Raw genomic sequence first — 25,343 nt, forward strand, 5'->3', positions numbered from 1 at the left:
ATAAAAGAAAGAAAGTACAAAGGCAAAGAGTGGTTGTTAAGAGTAACTAAGTTTTGGTCTATTACTCATGATTTGTGTCTTATTGACCATTAGAAAGTACAATCTCTTCACTGTGTCTCTGTCTAATAACAGCAAATTAGCTGATTAGTAACTGACCACAGACCATCAATAGAAAAATATGAAATAGAAAATTAAATAGCAACAACTGAAGAAGAGAAATGGAAAACAAGAAAATAGGACTGTGAAGGTTAATTCTACCTTAAATTACCAAACTGAGAGTAATAGTATCTGTAAACAAGTTTTAATGACTTTTGACCTGTGGTTTCCAAGAGGATAAACTCCAAGAACAATAAGAAGTAATTCACCAATGCAAACTGTCTGCTTCAGTCAACATAAAATTGTAGGATAAGTTCCTAAAACAAACAAACCAACCAGCAGACAAAAACACAGTGAAAAGCTTTATTAAAGTATCGGATTTGTTTCAGGCCTGCCTTTTTACTGCTTTAGGGACAAATCCATATTCCTCCTTAGGTGGCACAATCACCTAGTCTAAAGAAGAGCTTCTTCCTTGAATGTCTAAGGTATGTGTGAAATTACAATGGCTTTGTTTGAAATTACTATGGTTTTGTTTGAAATATTTGGAGCTTATATTTGGTGAAATATTAGGAAAGTAAATGGCAGCTTACCTCCAATTGCAAACGCGGCTCCTTCTGTTCCTTTTTCTGTTCAATTTATCTAAGTGGAAACTAGAATGCTTCAGTGCACATTAAACAATTTGTACTTAAGTATGGTTATTAATCCATTTCTCAGTTGTGTACTATAAAATGTTTCATTATATTTATATGATTATAGTGATAAAAACTACTTTTTTCTCGCAAGGGAAGAGTATTTTTTGCTTTTCTGCAAATCCTTTGAAAACAAACACTGAAAACTGCAATAAACATTGGAGCAATCGACTCGAGAGCATACAATACTTACAGTATGGTTTCACATGTAATATTGGATACAAACAAACTAATGCCAATAGGAAAAGAAGAATTGTTTCAGGGAATTGCCATGGTTCCTGCTGTTCCCTTGACTCCCTCACAGTCCTTCTCTTCTGGTCCACAGTGGTAAAATATGCTGCTTTTAGGAGGGATTCAACCACATCTGGGGAGGTCACGTATGCTGAGATACACTGAAGAAATGTGTTTACCTCACTAAACAGATTTGTTTAGAAAACCATTTACCACAGATATCACCATCAGCATGTAAATCACCGCTACAAAAAATGGCAATAATGTCCTTATATCAATGCAATATTTTTACATACCGCTGCCTCTTGCACACAACAGACTACAATAGTAATAGGTCCAATCATTTATTTAATTTGTTCCTGACATTTCAGATAATGCTGCCTGTTATCTGCCTGCATTTGTTCCTAGACTATAACAATGACACTGTCATGAGAAATTACACTTGAGCCTTTTACAGGTGTAAATATTGAGTTATGTCAAAACTGCTTTCCTGGAAAGCACTAAAATATTTATGCATTTGTGCACTAAAACTTGAAAAATAGTTTTCATTAAAAAAAAAAAAAAAACCAACAAAAAACACCAAACCAACAATACAAAAACACCAACTTAACAGCATAGGAGTGTCAATTTATCTAGGAAATATTTCCCAAGAATTCCCTTACTGTGATTATCTCCTCTCTATGCCTGTCCTTACATCTGTTCCAACAAGCTTGCCTTTAGTTTCAGTGTGACTAGAATAAAATAGATGGGATGTTTTAACACAGTCTGAAGGTATAGAAGGAATGATGCAGTGCAACAAAACCACAGCTGCTGTTACATTCATTTGATCCATTTCTAATTGCCTGCTCCTATGAGGTGATTTCTGCCATTCCTCTTTTTCAAGTGTGGCAGGGATCAAGTGTAAATGATAACCTCTAGCCATAGCATTCTGGGCAGAATAAGTGTAAAAAAGAAAGATCTACCTGGAAACACTTCACCTGTGTGCTTAAGAAAAGGAAAGGTTTCATACCTGACTGGAGAATGCAGAACTATTTTGACGCAATCAAAGAAATAAGCTTAACTTACTTTGAAATTTTCCATTAATTTCAGGTTTTGTTAAACACTTTGCCACTTGCACTCCCTTTATATACTGCATCAGAAAGTAATGCATAAAGTCCATCTATAGAAAAAAATCACCACACTCATCTTTTTCCATAGAATATAATTACAGGTCATGAACATCAGAACATGATGGGAAAACTTCACGTGTTCATGCTCCCACTCATTCCCATTATTTAAAATAGCAATAAAAAACATAAAGTATCAAAGAAAAAGGAAGTTTTCAAATTTGCTTTTCTTTTCTAACCACAGGACTCTAAAATATGCCCCATTTAAGAAAATGTATCTCTGTTTTTATACTCATATACACACATTCACATGTGCACACGTATAGCATGAAAACTTACGTTTTCTGTACATCTATAGTTTTTATTGATGTAAGGATTCTTTACTATTTCATAACAATAACTTATACAGCATATCATATTGCTACTTATAGTGAATAAATTTACAGCTTGCCCAATGCAGCAGTACATTGCTGTTCATGTCCTGTCATTTAATGCATACTTAGATACCACATGACATGCATCAAAATAGAGTAAGTATTCTACATGAAGTCCTAAAGTAAATGCACAGAGAGCAGAGGGGAAAAAAGAGCAAGTAGAATCAACACAACTGAGAATTTTCAGTGCAGTTAAATAGCTTTCATGACTAATATTAAAAATCCTTCCCTAGATTTCTGTTCTGAATATAATTTAAAACAAATAAATAATAGATACGCATTTACTCTGTGTATGATTTCTAATTTCTTCTTACTCCACATAGCTGATAATCATCCTGTGCTATATTAACATGGAATTTATTATCAGAATTGGTTGGAAATACCTGATTAGCACCAGTTAATATCCTACACAGAAATCTTCAATAGTAGAGATTTCTGCTAATGCTCTATCAGTTATGTAAAAAATCAATTAACTGGAAGAAGGATAAGTTATGAATATTTCCTGATTTCATTGGATTAAGTACAGAACAGTTAAGTTCACAATAAAGAAGGAGAAATATTTAAGCAACACAGGTACGTATATGTTAAAATCCTTCTGAGCATTGTATTTTAGGCTTTCATGTGAAGGAATTTCATCAGTGTAATGAACATTCAAATTCAAAAGACCTAATTCTGACTTCATGTTTCCCTGATTATATCCCCTTGCACCAGAAACATGAAAAGGAGAATTTTTTTAATGACAATCAGAATATAAGACACTCTTGGATTCACTACAGGTAACTTTCTCTTTTATGGTCTCTGGAGAACAAGTGACCTTTATTGCTGCTCTGCTGCTCTGGTTTATTAATGTTTGCTTTGAATATTGCAAAGTGTGTTTACTCTCATCACTCATTATTGCTTTCATTTACAGTATTTAGCTGGAAAGCAAATCAACAAAATGAACAGGGATTTAGGGAAATTCAAAAGTGAAATCACTGTATTAACCATGCTACATTTTTAACATCCTTCATTGGTTAGCACAGAGTGAGTAAAACTGACACCTCATTATATTTTTCTGCAGATTGCACTCAGGAGTGAAACATTATGTAGAAAAGTTTGGACTCAATTTGCTGAACTTCACCCTTGGCTGCATTTGGATAAAATCATTTTCACAGTCTTATGTCTGGTTGATTGAACCAAATGTGAGTCCATGTGCAGCATTTGGTTAAAGGCACCAGAAAGAGGAGATGTCTTCAGTGTCTTTAAATCTATTGAGTCAATGCCTTTGATTTGCAATTTAGAATGCAGCAAGGAAAAATAATTTGAATATGACAATGTTCCCAGCTGGAGGCAAACTCTTTGTGTATAAGCATATTGGAAAACTGTTTGATTACTATAGACAGCAAATTTGATTAATTTATGAGTAGTGTAGTGTTTATACATAGATCAACAAAAGCAGACAGTTTGCATCTAATAAAGTTTAGTATAAACTATTTGTCTCAAAACAAGTTACAGTGGAAGAATTTAGTACCAAGCAGCAAGACTATGACTGCCCAGACATATTTCAGCAAATAATTCAAACTTTGCAATTCAACATACCTGGAATTGCAGCCACCATGCTCTGAAGCTGGATACTTGGAAGTGCCAACCCCTGGCTTTGATTTGTTTTCAGAATTTGGGAGACAGATTTCAGAGTTCCAATAAATTCAGGCATTCCACTGTTAAGAAATAGGAACATCTGTAAGGAATAAGAGGAGTTCATAAGTCATGGAGCATATCACCCAAAGCTGGGTATGTGGAAAAGCCAAACAATGCCACTGACTTCATGCATCTTCCTCAGTAAGACTAAACTGCAGACCCAGTCAATGAGGATTTATTGCTGTCTTTACCTGGAGACGCACAGGGTTAGAATTCACACAAAGATAGAACATATCAGCCAGATATTTCCTTTTTGCCTAATACAAAGAGGCAAATAATATATGGAGGGGAGGAAGCATGCTGGACTACATATTGACCAGGTTTATGGGACTGGTTTGTGCAAGATGACAGTACTTGCACCAAAGCCAGACTGAAAACATATTTCCTAATCTAGATGGCTCATACTTACAAGAGAGAGGGGGCACATTTAAGATGGTAACACATGCAAATAATTATTACAACCTCCTAAAACCACATCACTGCAATTCCCATTTCCCACAGGTGCTCAGCATATCTTCCTCCTGTGTTCAGAGCCACACATGTTCTATGACCTACAGTTCCAATCCATTCCAACCGACCTAAAATATTCTCTCCAGAGCGAAGGCAATGTTGGAATTTCTACAGACTTCAGATCTTCCAGTTTTCTTGCATAAATTCTCTGTAACCTCACTCTATCCTTGCTTACAATATTTCAATATATTCCACCTGCAAATCAGTTTCCCCTTTCTTCAAAAATTGCCAGCGTCTTCTAAAATGCCAGCATCTCTTCAACTAGTTGAGATTCCAGCTCAGTCTTTGTGGCATTTGTAGCTCATGAATTTGTCTTTAAAAATGATGCCAAACATCAGCCAGAACACATTGCTTGTTCTTCCTGCCACCTCCAATACACACACACACACACACATATATATATTCCCTTCTCTCCTAACCTCCTTTTTGTCTAAGGAGATTTATATAATAGAATGAGAAAATGGAATTGAGGGAACAAATTACCCCCTCTGGAGCTAAGGTGTAGATCACACCTTACACAGAATAAAATGCATACATACCCATCTTTTTAATGATGGATTTAATACTATAGCATTAATAAAGGTGAAAGTTTAAGAAGTGTAGCGCATGATGAGATACACCAGGAATGAGAAATCTTGAGCATACTTGAACATTTCAATAACTGTTTTCAAGCAACCTCGTGGGTGAATTCATGATGTGCCAATGTTGCCCTTCCTATTTCTTTGGTTTGTTCAAAGAGCAGATAGAGAACAGAGCTTTGCAAACAAAGAACTTTTGCTTCCAGGAAACCCTCGAATAATGTTCCTTTCCCTGGTCAGTTTCAATTAGAATCTTCTCCAGACACAAAAGAGAGGCTGGGATTTACTTAACAAAGCAGTAACATTCATCTGAAAGGGAAGAAGGCTGAAATAAATGTATTAAAAAGTTTGACTCAGATCATGAAATAGGCTTCTTCACTCCTTACATTGCCCCTCATTCACCTTAAAGTAGATCAGAGAAGTTTTATCTAGGTATTTTTTCATAGCTTTCCTTAGATGAATATTTAACTTATATGTCTGACAAGAGAGATTTTTTCTAATATACAGCTAAGTTATTTAATTAAGATTTCACCAATTACAGCATTGCTTCCTGATAGGCAGGGAGAGCTCCAAGCCTGTGTTGAATGTATTCCAGACCCCAGCACCTCCATGCAGGGACTAATGTTAGTGTACCCCCTCTTTGAGCCTCCCCAAGTTGAATAGCCCCAGCTCTTGGGTTATAAGACTCCTTTAAAAGATCAAGAGATAAAAGATCAAGAGACAACCCCCGTCCCTGGGTGGGCTCGAACCACCAACCTTTCAGTTAACAGCCGAACGCGCTAACCGATTGCGCCACAGAGACAGATGTCTTTTTCAATGAACTCAAACACTGAACTGGATATTTTATCCATATGACATATTCTGGGCTCTTTGCACTGGTTGCTCACTTTGGAAGGCAGGATGAGGTCAGTTTTTGCCTTGTGCTGACTGATTGTAGGCATTCAGCCAAAGCTTTCATCCTTCCATTATCCCAGCTCCCTTCTGATGCCTCAGTGCAGTGACTCCACAGTACCACATCCAATCAAGGGATTAATGTAGGGCATCAAAGAAACCAAAAATTCACATATACATACTTCTTATTTTTTAAGCCCAAATTAAATTCAGTTTGTCCTTTCTTGATTGAAGGAATTGCAATCTACTCATAGCTTATCATAACTGGTAAAGAATGCATTAGCTGTTACATTTTGTATTATACAGCATTAGTATCACATGTATGTATATACATGTACATGTATATATGAAAACAGTTAAAAGTAAGAAATTCAAGAATATAACTAAAAACCAACTTCTCCCCCACCCATTTTGATGGTTACTCTGACAGGCAGACAGAAATCTCTCAGATATTAGCTTTTATTCATAGGATTATCATTAAAGAAACTTTGTGGAGTGTAAAGATGTAGATCAATGAAAGCACGGATTTAGAAAAGAAAATTAAACAATTTGGGAAGGATTACCACAATGGACAAGCTAATGGAGGCCTAACACAGCACAGAAAACAAAAAACGTGGCTGATTTACATTTATATTGTTGTGCTTTTTTCAATTGCTTTTGGATTCATGCTCATTTACTCCTAAAGGCTGCGTTATATTACTCTAAATAAATAATAAAACATGGTCACCATCCTATATTTAAAAAAAATATATACAAAGAAAAATGCCATATCTCAGACAACAACATGGGTTTGCTTAGGGATTTGAGGAAATAAATTCAACTCTGAAAATGAAGACAATTTCTGAAAGCTTCACTGTATCTTTGAATGCAGATTTATACATACAGGCTTATAAATGAATTAAAATCCAAGCATTTTATCTAACCTAACAAGCCACACCCTTTTCTGGAACAAAATTAGGGTCTCAAAAATGGTTTTGTACTTCAGTGACTTTTGCTGTCTTACATTTTCAAGCCTTTCACTGCACTTTTCATGTCAAAATATGGCACCTTCAAAACCCACCTCTGGTTCATACAGGTGCTGCTCACACAGGCGCAGGGACACGGCTCGTGCTGAAATAAGCAGGAGCTGCATCCAGGTGCTATCAGCTCTCACATTTAGTTTACAAGCCACTGCATGAACGATAACACTGAACTGTGCATGGAATGAGATAAACTTACAAACCTGTACATGCTGAAAGATGAAAGCCTGCCTACAAACCAACCTGAATTCCAGGCAGCAATATGAAGGAGCACAGAGAGCTCTCTCATTCCCCCTCCTTACTCCAGGACAGGGAAAGGTGTCCAAGAAGATGAAACCCAGCTCTTGAAAACTGTTTCTATTAATCGGGACTTGTAGCAGATCAATTCTGTTTCACTCAATCAAGATTTCAGACAAGTCCAAAACGAATCTGGTCTGCCATATCTAGCTATGGTTTTATTACAGAGCCACACATCTGTGGGTTTTATGGCAGGCTTGTAGTTAATAAACTTCAGCAATGACCACTTGTTATTTATACTGCAGAAGAGTTTGAAGTGCTCTGCCAGGAGCTGGACAAAAGGGTAGCAAAGCACTGCAGCGACGAGAAGATCTTGCAATATAATTACTGTTGCTACAGCACCTCATGCACAGCCTTGTTCACAAATTAGCTTGATAGTCCAAACTTTTAATGACCTTTTACTTTGCGTGGGAATAATTTCTGCAGAAGCCCTTCTTAGTTTCCATAATTAAAGTCATTTAAAAGTTTTAACTAGGAAGCATACTCACGGCACACAAGCTGATAAAGGGAAATGTAGCTTCAAGAGCTATTTTTCCCCCTATGCAGAGCTCCCACTGTGTCAGAAAATTACAGAATGCCCATCTTTCAATTTGGCTCAGCAACAAAGGACTTCCACCTACTCACTCCTTGCTTTTTTTAGTTTTATTTTCAAGTCTGAACACTTTAATGGGGAAAAATTGAAATATGTCCCTATGAATATATGCCAGTATTCAACAGAAAGGAACAACTGGAAGAAAGCTGGGAATATGAGGGAGTCAGGAAATCATACAGGGCCACTCGCTCCGCTCAAGAGCTGAAACATTTGTGGGCTCCAACATTCCATCCTTACCCACCTCAAGTATTACATTTCACCAGTTCGCTTTTAAGGATTTTATATTTGCTATACTTGCTCCATACATAATTTTAACTGCAAAACTTTGTTCTGCATGCACCAGTGAAAGTGTGTAAGAACTGGGTTTTAGAGATGTTGAAGCAACAAAATACAAAGTCATAGAGGCACGCAGCCTAAATATCTTTTCAGAAGTGCCCCAAAGAGGTAAGCTTTGGTTTCCATAATGCTCACTCTGCATATACTCAGTGACTTAACAAAAACATTCCACCATAACCATTATAAAAGTATCATCCTGTGACATTCTATTTTAATCTACCCAAAACATATGAAGAGTTGCAGTTCCAAAGGAAGGCAGGAGGTGTATTTGGGCTTAGATTCTGGCTTTTAAACACATCAATGAATATTCCTCGGAATAAAAGCATTGGTGTCAGGAAGCTGCATTACGGAAGACAGCTAAAATAGACTTGCTTTGTTTTCAGGGTGGCTTTCCAACTTCTGAAATTATGCTGCATTTTAAATAACAATGACATAACCTCACCATATATGGGATTAAACTGCATTCCTTACAATATTATTAGTCTACTTTAGTCATCAATCTGTCACTGATAAATAATCAACATAAACATGTGCACTTGTCTCTTGGCTATAATTAGCAATAGATTGTATTCTACTGTGTGCCACATTTTTCCAGTTGGTGGAAGCCATTAAGCTGCTTAATAACATCCTTTCAATTCTCTGAGGCAATAAATTATGTTAATAAGTATTTGGGCACTACTCTGAAATTTGGTCATTTCACATTTGTCTTAAAAATCTCTGAACTCGAAGTGCCATTGAAAGTCATGCAGGATTCTCACCTTCCCACTCATGTACTCCCAGCACAACTAGAATAGTAATCCCACCTCAAACTTTTTCACCAACTTAAATCTCAGTTCATTTACTGAGTAACTAAGAAGCTTTCAGGTCAGATAGTAAATAAAGAAAGAAACAGAAATCACATCCATTTGGTACTTTGCCCTGTCGACCTGTTTTATTTCGTTTCTGTTTCACCATGGTAACCCTTCAGCCAGTTTTCTTCTTATTTTTATGAAGACAGACAAACAAAACAATCCATGCAGAGGTATAAGTCTGGTATAATGGCATTAGAGATTACACAGAAAAAGTAAATTGGAGTTATGTGCTGCTTTTCTGTGGCAACAGAAATAACCCCAGTTTTCTGAACTTGGAAACAGTTATCAATCGGTTTTTCTATCACATTAAAAATACACAACTGAGTGGAAAATCTATAAAACATTTCCTAAATAATAAAATTCTTATTTTAGCTAGCTAAACTGAGACAAGCTACAGTAACACCTGGTAAAAACCAAAAATAATATTTGGATGCTAATGATCAAACACACATGCTGATCAAACTGGGAAGAGCTAATTATTGATTTTACAGAACAGGTCAAACATTGTCATATAGCAAAATACAGAAAAAAACACAGTGCACTTACCATTGCTATGGAAAACATATTTTAGTGTTTCTCTTTAATTGATAGAATCCTTTAAAAACATCACAAGTTTACTCAGCCATACAGAGACCACAGGACTACTTGCATGGATTTTGAAGTCATCTCTCTCCAGCACCAATGGCGTAGGAAGTGAGAAGGTTTTGTAAGTGCTTGAATTACATTTCTTGTTTCCAAATACAGGCAGCAGGCATGGACCTACTGTCTGAATTGCTGCCCACTCAATCTGCCATAGCTAGCTATCAGGCTCAATACTTTCCCTATTCTCTGGCCATGAGTTTTTATTTTTTTAATTTATTTTATGTCCAGGGAATACTTCTGCATGTAGCTATCACACTCACAATTCAACTATTTCCTTAAATGCCTGTTAAAAAGATGTCAGAAGAAATACAAGTTATCCTGCCAGTAAGACAGACCTAAAATCCCATTTCTTTTCAATTGAATAGTTTTCCGTGCTGAATAAAACACATCATTTCAGAAATCCCTGCATTGGCCAGTTTACCTTTTGATCACCTACAATGTTGATAGAACCACAACATAGAAAGAGGGCTATGATGTCATCCTGCAAGACTTTAATCACTCTTTGAGCCATCTTATCCTAATCTTCTCATTACATACCAGTCCTCAGTGTTTTCTGTTCTTCCAGAGAACAGTTTATGAGACTCCTCATCTTAACAGACAAAATTATCCCATCCAGCAAATGGAGATGATTGGAACACTGCAAGAAACTCAAGTATTACTGAAAACATCACCACTTTCTCAGACTTGCCATTACCACGCAAATTCCTTTGTCAACAACTTAAAAATTCTTTGGATGCCAGTACAAGAGTACAAGTTATTTGCACACAGACTTTGGTATGAGCTATCACATAAGTCAACATCTAAGGGAAGGAAACAAGAGAATATCAATATTTATAGTTCTTGATAGGCCACTGTCAGGTTTTTACTTCTGAAAAATGAAAAAACACAACAATTTGATGCACGTTAGAGAAAATAATGAGCCACAGAGAAAAGCAATAAAAAATAAATTAAAAAAAAAGTAGTTAAAGTGATCAGAGAGATTAATTGTCAAAGCCAGACAATGAAGCAGCTGGAACATGGAGCTAACCTGGTGGAAAACCTCTCTGAGATTATAAAAGAGTCTAGTGGACAGATGGATTGGGCAATCATTTGATATGAATCAGTTTATAACAAAGATAAAACAGAAAAAGAGAAAGGGAAAGATGTTTCATGTCTGGAAAAAAAGCAGGTTCAGGAACATGGAGTTACCAACTGATTTTGCTAAAAAAACTGCTATCAAATTGATACAAGAGTGCCATGGTTGAACTGGCAGAACAGGAGAAATAAGAGATTAAAATCAGAAAATGCAAGAGATGCCTGCATGGGGGAAACTGTTTAAAAGCAAACTAAGATGTGAAGGAGAGTAAATGGGGAAAGAGCTGGCGCACAAGCAGGGGGAATTAAAGAGGGATGAAAAGAAAAATGAGAAACAAAGTTACAGACTTCACTTCAAGACAAACCAAGATAGAGTTTACCTGCAATTAATGGCAGCCTGTACCTACTACAGCTTCACCATATGCTGTATAAATTATCTAGGGGTGCAGCTGCAATTCATTCAAATAACTATCACTTCACACAGCTTTGTATCAGCTGGGAATCTGGAACTGTAAAGTGACTTTTACAAAAGAAAAAGTCCCAAAGCCAAAATCCTCTGGAATATCCAGCAAACTAATCGGCATGCCTGCTTTGCAATTTTACCTTTTCAATACCCCATAGAATAAGCCCAAATTTTTGTAAGATTGCTAAATTGAACCAAATACTGTAGTTTTACACCTGCTAGCTGACAATGGCTGTATTTAATAGCTTTTTCTCACACATGGGAACCGAATCAATTCAACAGATCTGCTGTACTGTTTGTTGTCTGTTCCTAAATAACATTTGGAAGCACAAATGAGAACTTTAAGCACATGAAAATACACTAATATTGGACAACTGACACTCCAGGAAGTTTAACATTATCACCATGCCAACTAGAAACATTTATTCACGAGTTAGGGAACAGTTATGATTTTGGAAAATCAGTCTGAGACAGGAAAGCACAAGCAGTGTGCAGTAAGAAGTTCTGAATCATGAGCATCTAATTGCACCAGGATGTAGAGTGGCTGGGCATGAAGCTGTGCCTCTATGCCCAATAAGTCCTATGAAGGGACAACTTATATTTTGCATACCTATAACAGACAAGTGATGTGGTTGTGTATATGTATACACATGTATATACACACTTATATACATAGATTTTATCCTAACAACTGAACTCAATGAAAGTGTAAACTAATGTAAATAATAATTTTAAGAATATGAAGAAAATGGTCTACAAAACAGAAGCCAATTAAGTTTCTCACTGAGATGAATTAAAAAGATAACTTCTCTAGCAAGTGACAAAGTGACAGACCAACATGAAGGCAGACTAACATGAAGACAGACTACCATTATTGGCACTAACATTATTTTAAGTATCTGCCAGACTTGAAAACTAAGAGATTTCAAGCAAGAACTCATGACTCCCTCACTGGGAGAAACACGTCCATAAATATTAGCAAGAATGGCCAGGAACTTAGGAGCCTTCATGATCTGAACACCTTTCTCCTGCTCTAAGCCAGGAAATGGCTTGGTACAGGTCTGGAACTAATTGTTTTAATACAGTATATTGACATTTTCTTAAGCAAGCAAGTAAGGATAATACTAAATTTGCATCTGAGAGATTGAGGCATGTTTTATTGATTTCACTTCCTCTGTGGTATTTTATTCTGCAGCTATTCCCACTGAACTGACAATTCCAGAGACACAACCGTGTAAGAATTTTGTCCTTTATAAGCATGCACTGTATCAATCAGTATTTAATGCATTAACCTTTTAATCATATTTATAAAACCTTTTCCTGACTTTCATTTGCTAGAGATTGAGAAAAAGGCCAAAGCTATCTGTCTGCTTCCATTACCATTATCCTCAATGCACAGTCTCTGCCGTATCATGTGTGTGTATATATATATATATATATATGTATGTATGTATAATTTCTATGCAAGCCTCCATAAGCCCTTAACAATAGCACTCCCATGTCTCTGTTCATTTTGTACATCCTTTCAGTAATTTCTTGATGTTTTAAATCCCCAATCATTTTTCTCATTCAGCCACGTCTCACTTATTCCAATAATTTCATACTTATGCTAAAACATCTGTAACTCCCATTCAGGAATCATATTATATAAGCTATGCAGCTTTTCTTTCCTAGCTCTCCTTTGATTTACATACTTACTAGAGGTATCTTCTACTGAACATTGTCAACCACTGGATAAATTACCTTGAGATTTAGGCAATACCATTTAAATCTCTCTCTTCCATCATTACTTCAGCTAATAAAATATGGATAGTAATTTCCCAGTTTAGAATTCAGTTGATTTTCTCCTGAGCCTGTGAAAGATGGTCCTTTCTCAAATATCATTACATCACATTTTGTTACCTGAAAACCTCCTTCTGATCCAATCTAGTGAGGAAAAAGGCATCCCAACACAACTGCACTTTCCTCTGAGACATCGGGATACTCTAGCACCTAGATTTAGACACCCAGACATGGAAATTTCAGTTGAAAACTTCCTGCTTTGTGTCAAGAAAAATCAAGAAGAAAGGTGCAGCAGAAAGGCCCCTGGTGGCGGATTTCTCTGTATCCACCACTCTGTGTTTAAGTCACAACAATTCTCTAATAGAAGTTCCTATCCATACTCTTGAAAAGTACTGCTAAACACGTCTTGCTTACACAACTATTTCTCCCAACAATGCAATGTTTACTAGATTTAATAAGCACCTTATTTTAAAACTGGCTATCTTGCAATATAATAATGAATTCAATTAAAAATAAAAGCTTGCAAGCATGTTTTAGGACACGATTAGCAAACAAATAACGTTACCTAATTTAGGCTTTTGACTGAAGAATACACAAGATGTGTTGTGCAAATGGCATTCAATTAATTTACTTCTGCTGTAGCCATACCTTTCTCCCTAGCCTCCTGTAGGAGCTGTGCTCTGAAGTGGAGCCATCAAATACCCACTCTCCATGTGTGCGGGGGTAGTTTGATGTATATACACAGTTATCAGTTTTCAAAATAAATAAATAAATAGATAAAACCCATGCACCGAGCAATGCTCTTATATATCTTCCTGTCTATCTTTAGGTGATGCTCTGGTGAAGGAGATCGGCAGGGACTGGCTTACTATTTGGGGGCCAGGCTGTAACTCACTGAGCAGTGGTTTATGCTGCGAGAAACTCCATTCCCCTGCAATGTGACCAAGCAGTTTTGGAGAACATAGCTCCTCATCTTTCTCACAGCAATGCAGGGTATGTAGTGCAGTGTGTAATGGGCAGACCCAAGAAGCCATGCAATCCCAAATGAATTACAGAAAGTTTTTTTTTGTAAATTTAGATTCTGGTTTCAATTGAAAGTACAGAGAAGGTCGTCTACTGTGCCCTGCCATCATAGGGGTAATGCTAAAATAATTTTGTTCCAAAGAAATACAGTAACTATATTCATTTCTATAATACTTGCCTTAATAATTTTGTCATTATAAAAGATATCAGTTTTATCCTGCTGGATGAAAATTCACACTACACATTTGAAGCTGTTGATGTGGTGGGCACATAAAATTGGTTTAAGTGCAGTCAAGTAAAACAGGAAGAATGGAAAATGTTCCGGGCACATCAGTTAGCTACTTGCATGATCCAAATGTTCTGATTTTCAATAAAGGACTTTACGTCTGAATGTGATTTCCTCTAAGAAGTGACATCTCAAATCCTGCTGTAATGCACGGAAAGAAAATATCATACAAGTATTTCTCTACCCTCTGTGACCTTTCTCAGATCATTTGGACACCTGAATATTCCCTGCCATTACAATGGCACAGTGTGAGGACAAGCCCCTTCATCTCCCCTGATCTTCTCCTGTGGTTGTTGGCCTTTTGTACCACAGTTGCAACAGAGCTTTTGGGAACATTTCCTGACCTGTGTGATCTTGAACTGTAAATAGTGGATATGCTGCAGACCTTTAATGGTCCAAGCATATATTACCCAGTTGCTGCAACTACAGAGAACGTCACAACTTGAAGCGCAAGTCAGTCTCTTCTAGCCCCAAGTCCTTTTTCACCTGTTAGGAATCCCATAGACCTCAGCTGAGGTCAGCTGCCACGAAAATCAGGCAAAAAGAATCACACATACCTGTATAATTCATTTCAATATACCATGGAAGCAGAGGAGTTAAAAGTAGCATGGGAAGACTTCAGATGAGTGCTACACATGGTGGTCAAAATGCTGAGAGTGTTTGAAGATGGAGCCGAGCAAACATTTACTTTTCCTTAAGCTAACATCAAAATCCTGCTGGGGGTTCTAAAATGCTTGTTTAGAGCCAGGGAAATTTATTTCTGTAACACATAAGACACACAAGTTTTTTGTTAATTCAGGTCTCTCATTCTATTGCAATTCTTCTCACCTAATTTTTGACAGAACAATAAAATACAGAAATCCCAATGGAGACTGTAGTTTCTGATCTAAAGTAGGTTGAAGTGGTTCAAAGGTCTTGTTTGCTTGCAACTTTCATGAAAATTGAAATGCTTGTGGAAACCATAAACCTAAACAGATTTTGTGACTATTCTTCCATTTTTACTTCTTATTGATCATGCAGCTAATCAAAATATGCTAACACTGCTGAAAGCTTCTTATTTTCAACACCATGATTTAATTAATTTATTACCTGGCTTTGTTGTAAACAAAACATATACAGATTTTTCCACATTATGCAAGCTTGACTTGAGTGGCTAAAGAATTCATGACTTGGCTGCTGAGAAAGATGCAATAAAAGAAAGAAGACAGTAAAATCTCATAAAAGTGAATGCCACTGCACACAGTTGCAGAGAAGTTCAATGAGACCAATTACAACAGCAACATTTATGTAAGATTAACAAGGTTAATTTTTTTTCCCCCAGTATAGGAAACTTTGAAATCAACTCATGGTTGGTAAGATTCATCAGATTACAGAAATTCTGAGTAGTGAAAATTGCTTAAACAGCTTCTGAACTTCTCTGTAGAACTACTTCATGGATATGCATTTAGTTTCAAAGGAGAAGCATAATAATCTTAGTGCTGTAGTTAATAAAGGGAAGCAATTGTTGCAACAATGCCATCATTGTCCATTATAGCATCAAATATAGCACTGGACTGCTATATTTTGATAGCATAATGCATTTTCTCTTAGATCTTATGTAGCTTTCAAAGGTGACTTTTTCCAGTTTTTGCTAGAACTGCTCATCAGTTTGAAGCAAATTGCAGTTCCCATCGAGCTGACCCTCCTGATCTCACTGCTCTCAGTGACAAGTCTGACTTCTTAACAGGAGATGTAAAGTACACAGGAGGCTTTATCAATAAAAACAAATACTTTTTTTCTTTTTTTTTTTTTTCTTTTTTCCAACATTTACCTTTCAAGCATTTCTGTTGTCATTAAGGAGCAATCAGAATCAATGGCTTTTTACACAGCTGCAAGTCTGAAATCTTAAATGTCTCTTTTAGCTACTCACACTCATCAGATCTCTGCCATGGCATTCTTCAAAAGGATATCTGTAACATTTGCCCCATTATCTCTGTAACAGTGAACTTCCCAAGACAAGAAAATGATTCCCTGTCATGAAGTTAAAGTGATCCTTAAGAAAGTGACACTTTTCATTAACAGTAAAAATAATGACCTAGAAGCCAACTTTTCCAGGCAATACCATCCCATCCCCAAATCTAATCAAGTATTTGGGCCTCATAGTTCTGGAACTAAATGTGAACATATACTGAGATGCCCACAGACATCCTAAACTTCACTGCTTTGTCTTAAAGCCTGCTGTCACAGCTTGTTTTGGCCACACACAGGTAACAGAAGCCTCAATCATCAGGCTAAGAAAATAAAAGTACTGACTCAGCAAGCAACCTTGTCAAAGGGACCCAAGAATTAAAGACTGAAAATGCATTGCTCAAGTTCTATTTTTGTGTACATGATTTTAAATGCTTGGGATTTTGCCTGCACATGCTGCGATTGGTCTTGGAAGGCTTAAGAATTCAAGTGGAATGAAAAAGATTAAATGGTCTTGAACATCTCTTTATAAAACTGAGAGTTGCAGTTATTTCCTGAGGCTATTCATGATGGGCTAGGTAAGTACCATGATGCTTAGATTCTGTTCTTTGATCAAACATCATTCATCTAGCTGTTAAAGAAAGGGGACTTGGCATTTTTTGCCTTCTGGTCATTGAAATTGGCTGTCAGGATACCTGTGTCATTTGCTTTATCACCCTGTAGCTACTGACATGGCATAAACTATAATGAAGAATTTAACAAGGAAACACTAGCGATTGTCTGCGAGATGCATCTTGTCTGCTCCTAGGCTTTTATAAGTCTCTTCATTTTGACATATCTAAATATATGTCCTGAGATCTCCTAATCCCATCTGAGAGGCTGTAAACAAAACATTTAAAGAGCGGGACGGAGGTGGCCAAGTTAATGAGCTGACAGTTTGCAGGGTGTAGTTAAGTTGGGGAGACCCAAAGTCCTGAAAGAAAGCTTTAATCTACTCTTTGGCCATGTTTCCAGTGTCCACAGTATGATTTTGCCCAGATAGCTTCTTTCTTTTCTTTCTCCACCTGTAAATAGGCAATGAATTTCATTGCACAGCTCTATTGCAAAACAGCAATAATTTAGACACCATCATCAGTTCCCATCATTTTGCATGGCAATGCTGATAGTTACAAGGTAGGGGCAGGGGGTCATCCTCTAATCACAGATGATGAAATCGTTCCAGGTATTTTAAGGCATGAATCTACTCTAAACAGAAAACTATTGTCTATAACATGAGTTCATCACTTCCTAGACTGCCTTTCTCATTTCTTAGCTTGTATTAGATTATGGAAAGAGTGATTGTTGCAGTGACATGACTGATGAGCTGTATCAGTGCTTACTGGGTAATATTTAACCTATTTCAGAACATCTGTCCAGTTAATGTGGCTTGCAGTGGCTTGCAGAAGAGCTTTCTGTCTTCTCAAGAATGCAATGACTCCCCAATTAATAAGAGGGAACTAATTTTAGAATGGCTGAAATGAACAGTTTGGAGATCCATGAAGGCTTTTCTGCATGTGGCATTAAATATAGAAGGAATTAATTTGCTGGAGTGGTTAAACTGTACGTGACAGGATTTTAGTGGAGAAAAAAATTAATGTAATGCAAATAAGAATCTAATCAGAAAACTGGGAATAAAACGCAATTTATAGTTAGGGAATAGGTTTGACACACACATTTTTGCGAGCTGTGTACTTGAAGAAAGGGACTCAATTAAATACACTATATGAAATTAGACCAGCAGAGGGATTGCAGTTAGTCACATAAAAACATACCAAACCGAATTAAAATTCATTAAAAAGGCGTATAATTACAGTTAACTAGGGGGAGGGGGCAGGGGAGAAAGGCAAAAGAGAGTCTGGACATAAGGAACAGGATGCTATAAAAGAAAAACAGTAAGAGATACAGGGCCTGCAAATGGACAGGAAGGGAAAAAAATATGTTTTGGGAGCAGAAAAAATGAGCCCATAGGGAATCATCACAATGAAGTATACCTGCAAGAAAGTGCTACAGAATATCTTATTGATGGAAAGCGTGCCTAAACAAGAGGTTTGCATGTCTGTTTTTTTGTTGTTGTTTATTTTTCTTTCCCTGAAAGTGCCACCAGACTATTCTGCATACATTTACTGCACTGTTTATCTCCTTTAGCACTTAGCAGTGAAGGATAAATGCCTGACCATCAGCAACGAAGCACGTAGCATGGAGCAGCAGGCTGTGCTGAACGACCTACAGAAGTCCCCTCCACCAGCTCAGCCCAAAAAGGGTAACATCCCAGCGATGCGTTCAATTAACCTCTGCTAGGCATGGAGAGACCACAGCTACTCAAGATATTAGAAATGTCAGCCTCAGGAGCCTGGGATCCGTGGCAGCTCATTTGCTCAGTTTCTTAGACTGAATAACAGTGTAAATGGCAGCACATGGTCTATGGCAGTTTTGGGTTATGTGCTCTTTCATAAAGGCAGTTTTTGCATTTGCACAAGTTTCTCCTAGGCCAATGCAAGTCATTCCTGCAAATGGCATGTCCAGCAGCTCAAGGTCACAGTCAGCCTCCTGCTGCTCTGGCAAAGATGAATATGAGTTCTGTTCCTGCTTCAAACTCATTTTTCCCTTAGTTAACTTCATGCTTTTACTTAGCTCTATCTTTCTGGTCCAAAAGCCAATTCCAAATTTAATAAAACTTCTCATGTAGATCCCATTTTGTTCTATTTATCTACATTACAAAATTTCTCTGCCTTCTCTTCTTTTTTTTCCCTGAGATTCAGCCCCACATCTCAATATTATTCGAATACAACTCATCTGAAATTCATGCCTTCAGGCAAAATAGTTCTCAATATCACGAAAAACATTCTGGTGAGCATTACCAAGACAAACTGTCACATTTCCTCTGATCCACAATACAGAATCAAACATCTTCAGCAGTCTTTACTTTGATGCTTCTAAGACACTTGACTTACTTGACAATGGCAATTCCTGGTTGAAGTAGACTTTCTCATAGCTCTGCCTTAGCACTCCCACTCTCCTCCTGCAACCCTGCTCTCATTTTTCTCAATCAGCACCTTGCACATACATATGTACTTCCTGGGACCCAATCAGAAGCACTGCACAGATTATCAGCTCACTGAGGCTGTATAGATGGTAAGACTTCTGCCACTGGTAGTAGGACCTCAGGTCCAAAGCATGTGATCCTGTGGCAGCAGCTCACTGAGCAGCAGTGATTTTTCTTTTTTTTTCTGTACCTGAAGGCAAACACCCAGTAGTTATTAAGACTAGAAAGTTATTTCAATTACTCTGGGCCAAATACACTTTCTCTTTAATACACAGTTTTTTGAACAAGAGCAGTTGTATGGATCCATCTACCCATCCTCTTTTCTGTTTATAACATATGCATATGTGCAAGTCCTACAGAAACTGTACATTATGCATGCATGGGAATTGTTACCTAGAGGCCTAGTTATCAAAGCGCACAGATATTAACCTTATTTTGCATGCACAACTGAACTCATAAATGATTTTCCAAGTATCGCTTTGCACAGAGATCTTGCCCTCTACTTTAAAAATGGTTTTGTTCTATATGACAATGGAAGAACTCACTTACCTCAAATGCCCTTTAGTTCCTACAGCTGACATCTGGTTCACAACCTGAATTTGGAACAAGGTTTATGTTAGCTCTCCATTTTCAGCCTGGCTTGCACTTGGAATGGGAAAAGCTCGAGTTCTGTAAAGGCAATCGCTCTAACCACATCAAGTCTTTGCAGAAATGGTGCTAAGAGGGAAAGAAATTGGAAAACTAAGGGCTGAGAAAATAATCCCATTAAGAAGTGGCTTCAGAATCACTATGGGTCTCCAAAAACAAAGAAGAAAAGAAAAAGGGAAAAGAAAGAGAGGAGAAAGACTTCCTTATATGAAAAAAATACAGAAATCTTATTAGTGTTGATCATGATTATGTTGGTGTCTTTTAAGAACTCGTGCTTTAAATATATTATTATTTGTTAATGACCTAAATGTTGCTCAGTTCCTTCCTTATGTTTGTTAGCAGCTACCTTTCCTCTAGTCATTCTTAGGCAACAGAGTGTGACCTAAGGGCCCACAGGTGTTTCACCTTTACAAAATGACACCAGATTCAGCTGGGACTTTTACAACAGGACAGCAACATTGTTATTTAAACTGTTCTTTAAGACTGGAACTGTTGATATTTGGACCCAGAGGGATGATAGAAATACATAACTCTCTATATATCAAATTTTGGCATATTATTAAGGAGGTTTTCTTATACTTACTTGGATTATAAATGGTAGCATTGTTGTAATCAGACTAGTCACAGTCTTTCATATCTTGAAACACAGGATGGACACAATATATTGCTTAAGATGAAAATTATTGCTTGATTTTAATTATTTACCTCTTATTTACCTGGCTGTAAATAACCATTGCACTGAAAATCCTCAACATTTAAGTAAAGGGAAAATGTGTTTCCTGTTAACATAAGACAATGACAATAAGTAACATATATACAGGACTCAAGACAAATAAATTATTTGGTTCATCCTACAGACCATGATCTCTCAAATGATGAAGACTGGTTAGCCATGAGATATTGACATATCCTTGACAGCTGATGACTTTTATGAGGGGTGATAAAATTAGAGGTTGAGTGAGGAATGATTCAATGAGCTACTCACTGATCACAGAGAAAACTGATGCATAGATTTTTTTATGTATTGATTGTAGAACAGGATACTTAACATTTCGAGTGTCAGTTGATGACATTCACAAGATGGCAGTGACTCTGCATCATTAATGACCTAGACTGGATTTGGAGTGGTGACCCAGAGGTAAAAAGTATGAGCCATTACTGTGATCATCTCAGACATTGCCATCAAGCCTTACTGCCACTTCAGGTCTTTTCTTTAGACATATATTCACATTTTAAAAAGCCCTACACTTTGAGAGCATTTGCAAAAGAGGGCAGAATTGCTCTCACTATGTTAAAACTACCTTTGATATAGAACACAGCAGATCTAAGCCAATGATGAGCACACTTAATTTCCTACCCTTGCCCTGCTCTATAACTTTGCTCCACACCCTGCAGGGCAGAGCTAAAGAAGCGACCCCTCAAGTCTTATTTTACAATCTACTCTACAGCATCTTTTGTTGCTGACAGAATGGGAAATAAAATAAGGAATATGGTGTAATTATCTTGCTGCATTATTGCATTAATAAAGAGGGAAAGTCCCTAAAAATAGCATACCAAGCTATTGGTCTGCTAGCTAGAATGGGAAGAGATATAAAATAAGATGATGCCTCCTGCTCCAGAAGAACCTTGTTTTGCCCAGTTTTCTCCTTGGGACTCACGTTACTTTGTAACACAAAACAAAATCTGGCAATTTGGGCTTAAACCACAGTACACTGTGACACCCTAAGCCACCCTAAGAATGTGAAAGCCATATTCACTTAGGTCTAATCCTCTTTGGGATATCCTCTTTTAATCCTAATTCCAGTTTACTCAGGACTGCCTGTTACAAACTGGCCTGCTTTACTGTCCTAATTGGTTTAGCTGAAGCAGGAGCTACTTTCCTGATGGTAGCATTTGTAAACTTAAGCTGTAAGAAAAGGACTGTAAAGCCACAAGTCCACAGAGCTTTTCATTTACTTTTCACACTGGACAGACCTGTCATGCCCAGAGCTGGATTCTGCAGTCCTACATAGGAAACCAACACTAAAAAACTCATTGCTAATTAATGGAATATTTAATGATAATTGTATTTGTAAATGCATTATACAGAGAGACACACAATCTCTCTTTTTTTTTTTTCCCCCCTTTTCTCTCCAGATGATAGCAAATGAAAGCAATAGGCAGAGTTGTTGAAACACCTGATGAAGCATGGTCTGCAGTTACTGGGAAGTGGGAGCCACTGGCCTCATAGAGTAAGAAATAAAGGTATGCTGCTTCATTTGCCTTATTTTTTCCATGTACCACTTCCCTATTTTGGCTTCCATACAACAGAAGCAAACACAGCCAAGACAGAAACAGAACTACACAAGGTCTGCAGGAGAGAGTACAGCAACACACTAGCTATCAGTGTGGCCACCCCAGAATAATGTATTTGTTTTTAAATCATTAAATATATTGAAATCATAAAAGCAGTAAAACTTGTTTAGCATTAACAGGTATGACTCTCAGTTATTCTCCTTGAATTCTTTCATAATGTATTAAAAATTAAAAGTAGTTTTTATTTACTGAAGAAATTCATTCAAAGATATTCAAAAGGTGCACAATTATAACTTATCTTAATAGAAAAGCAAGTGGCTTTCTTGTGAACATCTGATCAGAAGATGCTCAGCTCAGAAGTCTTCCTGCAGTGCCTTTAGAAGTAAGGCATTCTTTCAGAGAGAACAATAGACTTATATTCATCCAAAAACTCCACAGAGGAACGAGAAAATCAGGACTCTCACAACTCTTCAGTGATTACATTTCTGAATTCTGTGCTCTGTCACCTGGAGAAGTTAAGCTCATCAGGCCATGACTCCATGACTCCATCATGCACTTATTCTCCCTTTGAGTCACAGATGTAACACATTTTCCCTTCCTTCATCTACATAGCTGAATTTATATATATATAGGTACATATATATATATATGTATGTATGTGTGTATATATATAGTATATATGTGTGTATATGCATATATGTATGCATATATGTACATATATGTGTATATGTGTATGCACACATATATAAGTATATATGTATATATATATAAAAATACATATATACGTGTATATATGTATATGTATATAGTCTTTTGATTGTCACAAAAATGGAAATGTGTAATTTTTATATCAGTTCAGAATCTGTTCAGATACATATCCATGAGTCCAAGAACATAAATAGGTCTGGGCTCAGGAGTGTGTCAGTCTCACTGTAACGCTTCCAAGGCTGAATTGAAGACAGCTCTCAGGGACATTTCTCACTACAAACTCCTGTATCTATGGTCCTAGGCTTTAAGGACTTCACTGATTAACATTTCAGGCTTTTTTGTTAATATCTGAAAATCTAAATAAGAATTGTTTCTGAAAAAGCAGTCTCCTATCCATGCCAAACCTGTCTAAAAATCCCTCTATTTTACAGTCCAATTTCTGTGCTCTTTCACTAGGCTGTGACAAAATTTCATCACTTCCAACTAAGGCACAAAATAAATAAAATGGAGTCAATTGACATAATTTGCTGTTGTATATGGAGCATGAAACATGGAAATAATGAAGTGTCTGGAGTTGGACATCAATGGACAAGTATTTTTCTGAAGGAATGCATGGGAGAAATAGCTCAGATGACAGAGCTCCTATTCACTTTATTTTAAACACTTACATACTTTGTGTTAAATTGACATCCACTCTGAAGGCTTGCTACTGTAAAACACCAGTTCCCAAAATGAAGCAGTGTTTTTAAATTATGCATGGCTGCATAAAGTGCTCTATGTAATTAAAGACAGTTTGGCGGTCAGAAATCTTGTTTGTTCTTAATCCAGAGTATCAGGAAATTAACTGCAAGTGCTCCCATGGAAAGCCATTTCAGTATAAGGGCAGTGCACAGATCAGACTTCTGAGAGCCGCTAAAGAAAACTTAAAAACAGGTCTGTGAGAAGCGTAATCAAATTGTTAAGTGTTGCATGGCTCTTACTGCCAGACATGCCTAGAAGAAGACTTTTACAAATCAATTTTGTCTGCTGCCTCTTCAACTCTTTCAACACACTGAAGACCAGGTAGTCTTTGTATTGACTTTCTTTGCCTTACAGGAGACCCTAATACAAATGTTTTAGCCTTCCTACACAATCCCTTCTTCCAGTGAGGAACTGAGCTCCTCCTTTCCACCCTGCCCATCATGGCCATCCTCCAAGCTAGCACTGAGCATTTTAACCACACCAGTAGAGGGATTTGTAGGACAGATGTGGTACCAAAAGCCTATGACATTGTCTGCAGGGACTACACTAAGTTAAGCATGGGTGGGGAAGTACATACTTACTCACTGTCAACATTTATTACTCTGTTATTACTTGTTTGCAGCAATTAACCTCTTGTCCTCCTGCAGACTACTGATTTTAGAGAGATCATTGCCTCTAATTGATCTTTGCTGCTGCGAAGGCTCTAGCCCCAGGTCTTGGCAATATCTGTGGAACAAAAGTTCAGCCCTCAGCTAGCCCTGTGGCACTCATCAATGCATGCTGAATCCCATCAGATGATCTTTTCCAGAAGTCAGCCTTAAAGACATTGCCTGGAAAAACCTCTCCTGTGTTGATGTGAGAGGGTCTAACATTATTTTCAGGCATTCATTCCTCCCTTACATAGACTCACTACTGAAGAAAAAATTGTACTGCGCACAACAGAGAACAATTTCATCAACTAATTTGCTTTTATTGCTTTCCAAGGTGCCCTAGATAGCTGCTGCTCCCTCTCCAAGGCAGGCACAGGGAAAGCTAAGATAGTTCTCATTACTGATTTTCACCCCACTGAAGTTCAGCATCATGCTGCAATATTCCATTTAAGTGATAATAGTTTTGAATATTCCCTATGTTCAATAAGAGATTACTTTCATCTGGAAACCACTTTCACCCAGCAGTGCTCAATTGTAGATCACATCTGAACCCAGAGATGCTCCCCCTTCATATGTCATTACCAGACAAGGATGTGTCCCAGAAGTCAAACTAAAAGACATTACCTGGTGTTGCTGTAAGGGACTGACTGCTGAGGTGAGAGCTTCACGCGGCCAGTGGGGAGCTCAGAGCAACA

General features: G+C 37.3%; 1 long non-coding RNA gene and 1 other non-coding gene across 2 annotated transcripts; both read right to left on the bottom strand.

The window, feature by feature from the left end:
• Window positions 1-4,134: 4,134 nt before the first annotated feature.
• Window positions 4,135-20,317, bottom strand: LOC146758881 (uncharacterized). Its single transcript, XR_014933618.1, has 3 exons — window positions 20,156-20,317; window positions 15,135-15,337; window positions 4,135-4,253 (listed from the first exon to the last, which is right to left on the bottom strand). It is a non-coding gene; the product is annotated as an uncharacterized LOC146758881 (long non-coding RNA).
• Window positions 6,050-6,123, bottom strand: TRNAN-GUU (transfer RNA asparagine (anticodon GUU)). Its single transcript has one exon. It is a non-coding gene; the product is annotated as a tRNA-Asn (tRNA).
• Window positions 20,318-25,343: the final 5,026 nt, after the last annotated feature.

The sequence above is a fragment of the Coturnix japonica genome, chromosome 12, assembly GCF_054131305.1.
Source record: "Coturnix japonica strain WE chromosome 12, WE-NBRP24, whole genome shotgun sequence".
NCBI lineage: Eukaryota > Metazoa > Chordata > Aves > Galliformes > Phasianidae > Coturnix > Coturnix japonica.